Genomic DNA, 11,022 nt, shown 5'->3' with positions numbered 1-11,022 from the left:
TCTTCCCATGTGGGACTTGCCAACAGTATATCATCTACATAGATGTCACGTGCTACAACACTAATTCCTTCCCAGTATATGAGCGTAGTTTTTACAATGATACATACAGAAATATTGAAGCCGAAAGGAAACATTTAGTATCGATAGAAGACTCCCTGACACAAAGAGACCATATACTTTATTGATTAGTTTGCCAATGGTAATTTCCGTATTCTCATGTTATGTCAGTTCATGTGAAAAATGTAGCACCTCTACATTTATGCAGTAATTTGCAGACATTTTTAGGGTGATCACTTTCTGCCACCACGTTTAATGTAACCAAGGTATACAGAATGTTCATTACAGTTCTGTCACAATTTATATTACCTCCAAAGGGCTATTAAATATACTTATTGTTTGTTCTATAATCTCATAAAACAATATTCGCTGAATTTCATTGTTGATAACTTGTCGTTAAGGAAAGTATTTTATAATGTTTTTTTTTCAAAAAAATATTGCCACGTTTTAGATTTAAATAACATTCAAAATTTTTTATCACACCTGGTCTCCCTGGAAAAACATTATGATTTTTTGTTAACACTTCTCTCAGGCTTGCCCTCTGTTTATCCGAGATTCGTTCTACAGACTCAATCTTAGATTCTGTTTCCCTTTTTTTTTATTATTATAGTCAGGAACCTGAACGCTTTCACCGAATTCAGTGTCTTCCTTCAAGTAAGCACTACATCATTTTAGTCCAGTTGGGACTTCCCATGCTTCCTTGTCAATAATTTCCTGTTTATGTATTAATGCCACTGTGGCTATATTCTTTTTATCGTCAATATTATGTGACTCTTCATATGTTGACAAGAAATCAGCTTCAACTTATATATCTGCATTCATTCCAGGTAAAATTAAACATGGAGGATCATTAGTTGTATATCCTATTAATTTTCATATCCCTTTCGCTGGCATTAATACTAAGATCCTTTGAAATTGAATCAAAAAATGTCTAGAGTAAGGCACTCATCCGCTATAGCAGTCTGGAAGACACCTTACAACAACTCGTGATACGTTTAAGTAATAAGTAAGGTGGAGAATAGAAATCATAACTGAGGCTCTTCTAGATGACCAACAGTTTGGGTCTAGGAATGATAAACAGCGGCTTTCAAAATATTACACTTGATTATGGAAACAAGCCTTATGAAAAATCTAGGTTATTACCTTTGATTTTCTTTATATACGGATCCTACAGTCAAATATTGTTATTCAGTATTTGATTACTTTCCATTTCCTTAGTTTTCTTAACCATGTGGTTGGAGAGTATGTGGTTGGTTATCTCATAGCTAAAACTTCAAATTATCTTGACGGAGGCAAGCAAATACAGGTGTGCTTTACTGTTCGTCGTGGTTGGTGAGAGATGTGAAGTGTGCGGAAAATGGCGGGTCCAGGCCAGCCATGTGCTTAAGTAAGCACTGGAAGCGTTCACCCTTACAGCTTCTGCTAAGCGACCATATGTCCCTAAGAATCGCTGAAAATGACTAATGGTACCTTCCAGTAGCCAGGTGTACGAACACACCGCCGCACCTATACCATGCACCATGAGAGTATTACATGTCTTTCACTCCAGACATTGTCAGCCAATCAGATAAATTTTTTCACCTCTTTTCTGCACCATGGCATGAAGAACACGACCAATGGGTGGCATACTGCGCTCAATCAGTACCAACGTTGTTGCGTGTTCTATTCTCCGTAAACTATGGATAGGACACTTCAGCCGGGTTCTCCTGCAGTTACTTGAATTTAGGGAATCTCTAACTATTCACTGTGGTGAAAGTTGGGAGTCCTCCGCCACAAGTAGTGTTTTTATTCGCCAGCAGAGGAGTGAATTTCGTGAGAGTATATTCGGGTTGACGGAGGCGTGCTACCCTGTCACGGAGAGAGGCGTCTGTTCCAGCTAAACCTCGGCGTCCTTGCTGAATTTTCGAGTAAGTTTTGCGTTCTGAATTTGCGGTACCTGCTTTCTGATAGGCTTATAATTTGCATGACCGGCAGCTACAGAAAATGGGTTGCCTCATTAATTTCGTAGTTTCATCGATCTTGAAACCGTTTACTTTGCGACAGTGAGCTGGGTAGATTACGATAGCTTACTGCGTTTCTAAGCGTCTTCCAGGTATTTGTTCGTAGACTTTCCCGGTGTAATAACTGCTGATATTATTCACGGGTTTGCAGCCGGATCATATCGTCGTCCAGACACGATATTTCGGCGGACCAGCTGGCCGCGATCTTCAGGTGAGTTAATGCTCGTACACTGCCTCAGCGGAAACTGAATTCCAGCCACTTGTTTTCGTTTATTGTGATTTCATTCCCATTCCCCATATGGGGGGAACAACTAAAAAAGTCATCATGAAGTTAAAAAGCACAGTTGGCGATTCTTAAGACACAAAGAAGACCCTGAATGCACATGCACAGGTTAAAAGTCGGCCACAGTATTAAAAACACGCCAGAACAACACACTTAAAACCCACTTGGAGAACATACAATGAAGAATAAAACTGCCAGGTGGGACCTGCCAAGGGAGGGGCCGGAGAGGATGGAAAAGGAGGGGAGGGCAAGGGGCAGCAGGGGAGGTGGTGGGATGTAGAGAGTAGGGGCGTCAGCAGGTAAACAAAGAGGCAGGAGACTGATGAGGCAGGAGATGAAGAGGGAAGACAATGCAGGAGGGAGTTCAGATACACTGAAAGGGAGCACAAGAGAGGGAGGGGGAGTAGGAGGGGGAAGCCGCTCAGGAGAAGGGAGGGGAAGGAGAGGGAGCCCTGAGGAGGAGGCAGGAAGATGGGGTTAAAGTTGGTAGGAAGGGTAGATTTCAGGACGAAGCTCATCATCTGGGAGGGATAGATGGTGGAAGTTGCGTTGGGAAAGGAGACGGGGGGTGTGGAGATGGAGAGAGGATGGGACACTACGGTAAAGGCACGGCAATGGGTTGGTGGTGGAGAGGAAGGGAGACACTAGGGGGTGAGGGGGATCAATGCAGCGGACAATATATAGTGTGCAGAGGTGTTCAAGGAAAAGATAAGGTGGGGTAAGGGATGAGGTCGTAGAGGGTGCACGTGGATGATGGAAGGCGGATGTGGAAGGCGAGGTGGATCACATGTTGTTTGAGGATTTGGAGGGCTTTATAGAACCGGGGAGGGGCGGAAATCCAAGCTACGCTGGCATAACAGAGGATGGGGCAGATCAAGGATTTGTAGGTTTGAAGCATGGTGGAAGGATGCAGACCCCCACGTCTGGCTGGACAGGAGTTTCAGGAGGTGGAGTCTGTTGTGAACTTCGTTTTGGATGGTAAGGAGATGGCGAGTCTAGGTGCGGTGGCAGTCGAGGGTGAGGCCGAGGTATTTGAGGGTAGGAGTGAGGTGGATAGGACAGCCATAAATGGAGAGGTAGAAATCATGGAAAGAGTGGGTGGTGCGGCCTCTGATGATCGCCTGGGTCTTGGAGGGGTTGATAAGGAGGAACAACTGGTTGCAACAAGCAGTGATTTGGTCAAGGTGGGTTTGGAGGGTACGTTGGGACCGTTGAAGGGTAGGATAAAGGGCTAGGAAGGCTGTGTCATCAGCAAACTGGAGAAGATGAACAGGCGGGGGACGTTTGGTCATATAAGCAGTGTACAGGAGATAGAGGAGAGGGGAAAGGACAGAGCTTTGGGGCACGCTGGCAGAGTGATAGAAAGTACGGGAGTTGGAATTGTGGATAGTCACATAGGAGGGACGATGGGAGAGGAAGGAAGCAACGAGACGGACGAAATTGATGGGAAGAGCATAGGTCTGGAGTTTGAAGAGGAGCCTGAGATGCCAGACATGGTCATAGGCGTTCTGGAGATCAAGGGAAACAAAGATAGCGGAGCGACGGGAGTTAAGTTGGAGGGAAAGAAGATTGGTAAGGTTAAGGAGCTGGTCGTCGGCGGAGAAGGAAGGCCGGACGCCACATTAGGTAAAGGGAAGGAGGTGGTGCTGGTTAAGGTGGCGGTGAATACGGTGAGAGAGGATGGTCTCGAAGACCTTACTGAACACGGAGGTGAGGGAGATGGGACGATAGGAAGAGGTATCAGAGGGGTGGGGGGGTTCCAGCCACAATGACGGAGACCTTTGTACACCACGGACAGAGCACCGCGCGTGCGCGAGTTGATGGGCAGCGCCTCCTGGTGGCAAGTAGATACGCAGCGCGCCGATGGGAGAAGGCGGCAGAGACGATAGATCGCCACAGCACTAGTTGGAAGAATCCAATGATCGAAAAGAAGACCATTGTTGTTTAATGTCGGACAAAATCGGATTCCATATCTTACTCAGAGGAAAACCTTTATCCCTGTTAATAATATTACTTGATAATCTAATTTCAGTGGATTCTTTAAGAGCATATTCCAAATCACGAGAAGCAGGAACGATCAGTTGTTTGTTGCCATACATCATCCTGTGTCCTCCGTTAAGGCAGTGTTCCGCCACTGCTGACTTCTCAGGCTGGAACCACTGAGTGTGCCGATGATGTTCCACACATCGGTCCTGAATAGTTCAAATACTTTGACCAATATACTTCTTTACACAGTGACATGGAATTTCATAAACCCCGGGATTCCTGAAGCCCAAATCTTCTTTAACTGAGCCAAGAAGTGCTCTGGTCTTGGCTACCGGCGTAAAAACACTTTTTAATATCACACTTTCTTAAAATTCTTGACATTTTGGATGATATACTTCCCGCAAAGGGTAAATAAGCAACAGCTTCAAAAGTATTCTCTGTGGGCCCGCGTGACGGATCAAACTGAAGAGCACGGAATATGTGTTGTTCCGTAGACCCATTCTGTTTAAAAACAAACTTCAAATGATCAAGTTCCTCTTTCAAATGTTCCTCGTCGGAAATGGCACAAGCTGTTTTCACCAGAGTCCGCAAAACTCCACTAAGTTGGTGTGGTGGATGACAGCTGGTCGCATGAAAATAGCGGTCAGTGTGAGTAGGTTTCCGATAAACACAGTGTCCAACAGTCCCATCGTCCTTTCTTTGAATTAAAACATCAAGAAATGAAAGTTTACCATCACTTTCAATTTCTATAGCAAACTGAATACTCGGATGTCAACAGTTAAAGTGATCTAAAAAGCGATTCAAAGCATCAATTCCATGTGGACAACCCATAAAAATGTCATCAACGTATCTCAAAAAACACTTTGGTTTAAAAAACGAAGTTTTGAGTGCCATGTCCTCAAAAAGGCACTGCCCATCATCTCGCGCACGCGCGGTGCTCTGTCGTGGTGTATAAAGGATTCCGTCGTTACGGCTGGAATTCAGTTTCCTGCGGGGCAGTGCACGAGCATTAACTCACCTGAATATGGCGGCCAACTGGTCCGCCGAAGTGTTGTGTCTGGAAGACGACATGATCCGGCTGCAAACCCCTGAAGAATACGGCCGATTTCCTTCCCAGTCCTTCCCTAACCCGAGCTTGCGCTCCGTCTCTAATGACCTCGTTGTCGACGGGACGTTAAACACTAACCACCACCACCACCACCTGAAGAATATCAGTCTTCCAGCTAGTTTTGAGGTATCCTCCAAAGTGGTAGCGGTACATTCATTAAGCATTTGAGCTACTGGTCAGCCAATCTTTGCTGAGAATTCTACGAGAATTAATGGTCGTTTCACAAATAACTCGTTACTAGTCATTTTCATTGTGGTTCATGTCGAAATTTGAGTCAGTAAATCAATATTGCTAAATACAGAGGGGCTTTGCATTTCAAACCTAATTATCTTACATCTGATACATGTTACATGACTTTTAAATAAAAATTATTCGTATCTAATTTGTTGTCTCGCTGTCAATTTGGTGACAGAGATTAAAGTTAATTTGTTTGATTGGTATTAAACCGGCACTGAACTCGCTCGTACAACATATAAGCGTTGAGTTTGAAAACAGATTTATTTGCAGTAGTTATTAATAGTTTGTATATTTGATGTTCAAAAAGAGTGGCACTAGCTTGTGTAGCATCTCAGCGTCGAGTTCATGTGTGGGGTAGGTAAACAGCACACATTGCACCGCACCACACCACCACACGAAGTATAATCATTTCAGTGTGCTTCAGGAAAGGTAAATGCACTAAAGAGGCTGGCCTAAAGTTGCACTTGGATATGAAGTGAAAGATGAAGAAAAAGCAACGCATCTTGAAAGGATTTGCAGACCTAGAAAAGTGTTCGATAACATAAAATGGTGCAAAATATTTGAAATTCTAAAAAAGAGAAAGTAGCGTATACTACCAAGAAAGAATGGTAATGTTCAGCACGAACCAGAACCAAGAGGGAAAAATAAGAATGGATGATAAAAATATAAATGTTCGGAATAAAAAGATCGTAAAGCAAGGATGTTGTCTTTGTCTCCTACTCTCCAACTTGGTATGTGTAAACGCAATCATGGAAATCGAAGTTTTGGGACTAGGACTGAAATTCAGAGTAAAAGGTATGAATGATAAAATTGCCTGACAATATTTTCCATCGCCAGTGTAAGTGAAGCTGATTTACAGGACATGCTGAATGAAATGAAGATTGTAATGAGCACAGAATGTACACTGAGAGTAATGAAAAGAAAGACGTGAGTAATGAGATAAAGCAAAAATGAGCTTAGCGATGAACATAATATCAAAATTGGGAAAAACTTATTAAATGAAGTGAAGGTATTCTACTGCCTGTAAAGCAACATAACGTCTTACAAACTTAACAAGAAGAAAACTGGAAGTAAAATAGCATTGGCAAAGAGGTCTCTCCTCGTCAAATAAAGTCAAATAGTATCAAATGTTGGAAACGTACAGCAGAACTGAAGCACAGCACTGTATCGGAAAGTACAGTGAACTGAAGGAAAACTGGAAAAGAAGAGAATCGAAGCAGTTGAGGCGTGTTGTTAAACAAGGGTGCAGAAATTCAAGGGTGATACATAAGAAATAAGAAGAGGGAAGCGATACGTTGAAAACACTAACTGGAAGAAAAGAACGGATGGTTGGGCATGTTACAACACATCAGGGAATAAAGAGAGCAGCAGTTGCAGGAACTATAGGAAGACACGGCTTACAACATATGAAATAAATGGTGGACGTTGGGTGTAAGTTGCCCATGGAGATGAGAGGAAGTTGTGGCTGGCTAGCAGCATGGAACAAATGGGAAGGATGATAGACCTATGACTCACGAAGAAAAAAAAAAAGGAAATAAAAGCTTCACGTACGGACTCAGATTGTATGAGTGAAAATATCTCTACATGACAAGGTCGTTCCTTTGGAATTAATCATTTGGATCCCGTCCGCTCACTGACGAACACATTTTGCTTGCATTTTAATCAACGATAACACTGATATTGCTTGAAACCACCCATTTCCCGTGAAGAAACTTCGTTGAAGGGGGCGAAGAAGGTGGCGTTGAGGAGCCCACTTGTACATTATTCCTCTATAACCTTAATCATATTTCTCTGGTGTGTTGTTCTCTCTTTGCAATGCTTGTTAGTTAAGGTGACCCTTTCTTTCTGGGCTTTGCACTTCTAATCAAAAGTCCAACTGACAGAGTATCGTACCACAACGCTGGCCATGAAAGGACGAAAGAGTAAATCCCGTACGCATTCTGTGTGTAGGACAGCAGTAAGTTTCTCTTTCAGAAATTGCATATATTAACTCTTTGTGAGAAGATCATTGTACGGCTCGCGTAAGAAAGTAAAGCGTCTACCAGCACGTGTTGGAGTTCTTTTGGGGCAGATTAGTGGACTGTCGAAATTTCAGTTTATCGTTCGGCGATATTGCTACTCATAATCTCTAGGATTCAACGGCTTTCTTTCGGATATGGAATCGATACATCAGCGGGCTTGTACCCAGTGCCGTGCAGGATGTCAACAGCCATAAAAGACTAGGGCATGAAGGGATGGAAAAATTTTTCCCCACGCAGTGCAATATTTTTCACGCGTGTCACGTACGTTGAGTGAACAATGATTTTGTTAACAGCTAGACGAGAATCAATACGGAATAGGCAACGTCTGGACCACCACGGACTACCACTATAGTGATTATGATTGTGGATGGCATTGACGTGGTAGCAGAGAGAGGCGTTCCAGCAATAGTGTGCCCAACGACAGCACTAGAAACTGGTTTCACACGATATCGTCTTTGTAGACGGTTTTCGGTTCCGCACACAGCATTATAATGGTCACACCAGTGTGTGGAGGCTCTGAGGGCCCACCACCTGGCGTGATGGCATTTGTTGCAATTTAGTACTTCACATGGTTATCTCTCGCTCGCTTAGCCAGCAGCAATTTGGACAATAGGGTTTACTTTTACGACTTGTTAATGCAGAATGTTTCCAGCACTGTCTCGATTTAAATCCATACAGACGCCCTTGGACTGTCGCTCAGCACGTTCCTTTTCTTTCTCCCTATTACATCCGCGACGAGCGATGTCGGTGGGCACGTCGAAGATCCGGGAAAACCAAGAACGGAAGAAGCAGCCAGGTGGGAGAGCCACCCAAACTAACGCCCTTTCCTTTCATTTTTTTTATTTAATTTTTTTAGTAGTCAGTCCTCTGACTGGTTTGATGCAGCCGCCACGAGTTCCTCTCCTGTACCAACAACCTCTTCATCTCAGAATAGCACCTCCAACCGACGTCATAAGTTATTTGCTGCATGTATTCCAGTCTCTGTCTTCCTCTCAGATTTTCCCCTAGACATCTCCCTCTAGTACCATGGAAGTCATTCCCTCATGTCTTAACAAACATCCTCTCATCCCGTACTTCCTCCTTGTCAGTGTTTTCCGCATATTCCTTTCCTCCCCGATTAAGCGCAGTACCTCCCCATTCCTTACTTTATGTCCATCTAATTTTCCGGATTCGCTTGTAGCACCACATCTCAGGTACTTCGCTTCTCCTTTTTTTCCATTTTTCCCATAGCCTATGTTTCACTACCATACAAAGTTGTGCTGAAAACGCACGTCTCAGAAATTTCTTCCTCTATTTAAGGCCTACTTTTGATACTATAAGACTTCTCTTCACCAGGAATGCACTTTTTGCAAGTGCTAGACTGCTTTTGATGTCCTCCTTGCTCTTTCCGTCGTGGGTTACTTTACTGCCTACGTAGCAGAATTCGTTATGTTCTTCTATATCATGACCATCGATCCAAAGGATTTCTGCTAATCCTCATTACTTTCGTCTTAATCTCTATCCATATTGTCTACTCAATCGAATGTTCATTCTATTCAACCGATCATGTAATTCTTCCCCACTCTCCTCAGAATAGCAATGTCAACAGCGAATCGCATCATTTTCATCATTTGATCTTGCATTTTAATCCATTCCTGAGACTTTCTTTTTTTTTCATCATTGGTTCTTAAATGTACAGATTGAACAGTAGGGGCGAAAGACTACATCCCTGTCTTACACCCTTTTTAATGCGAGAACTTCGTTCTTGGTCGTCCACTCTTACAATTCCATCTTGGTTCTTGTACACATTGAATATTACCTGTCTCTCCCTATAGCTTACACCGATTTTCCTTACTATTTCGAACGTCTTGCACCATTCTAGATTGTCGAACGCTGTTTCCACGTCGACAAATCCGACGAATATGTCTTGAATTTTCTTAGTCTTGCTTCCATTATCAACCGCAACGTCAGAATTGCCTGCCCGGTGCCTTTACGTTTCCTAAAGCCAAACCGATCCTCAACTAACACATCCTCGATTTTCTTTTTCATTCTTCTGTATGTATATCATTCTTATAAGTAACATTGATGCATGCGTAGTAAAACTGACGGCGCGATAATCTCCCACTTGTCAGCTCTTGCAGTCTTGGGAATCATATGGATGATATATTTCCGAAAGTCAGTTGGTATGTCACCAGACCCATAAATTCCCCCAACGATTTTAGAAATCCTGATGGAATGTTGTCTATCACATCTGCCTTATTTGATCTTAAGTGCTCCAATGCTCTGTTAAATTCCTATTTTAATACTAGACAAACTATCTCTTCTAAATAGACTCTTGATTCTTCTTCTATCACAATCAACATTCTTTTTCATGGAGGTCTTTCCACCTATCCGGTCTCTCCTTTGCTTTTAACAATGGAATTTTTGTTGCACTATTAATGTTACCACCCTCGCATTCAATTTCACCGTAGGTTGAAATGACTTTCCTATATGCTCAGTCAGTCCTTCCGACAATCATTTCTTTTTCGATTTCTTCACATTCATGCACCCATTGCGTCTTAGCCTCCATGCACCTCCTATTCATTTCATTCCACAGCGGCTTATATTTTTGTGTTCCTGAATTCCCTTGATCATTTTTATAATCTCTCCTTTTATCGATTAACTGAAATACTTCTTCTGTTACCCATGGTTTCTTCGCAGTTACCGTCTTTGTACCTATGTTTTTCTTCCCAGCTACTGTGATTGCCATTTTAAGGATGTCCATTCCTCTTCAACTGAACTGAGATATCCCTTATTGCTGTATCTGTAACCTTAGAGTACTTCAAGTGTATCTCGTCATTCCTTAGTACTTTCGCATCCCACTTCTTTGCGTATAGATTCCTCCTGACTAGTGTCTTAAACTTTCGCCTATTCTTCATCACTACAATAGTAAGATTTGAGTTTATATCTGTACCTAAGAACACTTAACAATCCAATATCTGATACCGGAATCTCTGTCTGACCATGATCCAACGAAATCTTCCCCTATCACCTGGACTTTTCTAAATATACCTCTTCTTGTGATTCTTGAACGGAGTATTCGCTATTACTACCTGAAGTTTATTACTGAACTCAATTAGTCTTTCTCCTCTCTCGTTTTTTGTTACAAGCCCATATTCTCTTGTAATCTTTTCTTTTACTCCCTCTCCTAAAACTGTATTCCAGACCCACTTTGGGTATTGTATTAATCTTTCACTATCCTGATATACTTTCTCTATCTCTTCATCTTTATCTTGTGACGTCAACCTGTATACCTGAACGATAGTCGTCAATGTTGTTTTGCTGTCGATTCTGATGAGAATAAATCTATCA

The sequence above is a fragment of the Schistocerca nitens genome, chromosome 2 (assembly GCF_023898315.1).
Source record: "Schistocerca nitens isolate TAMUIC-IGC-003100 chromosome 2, iqSchNite1.1, whole genome shotgun sequence".
In the NCBI taxonomy this organism is placed as follows: Eukaryota; Metazoa; Arthropoda; class Insecta; order Orthoptera; family Acrididae; genus Schistocerca; species Schistocerca nitens.
This window is presented reverse-complemented; position numbering follows the sequence as displayed.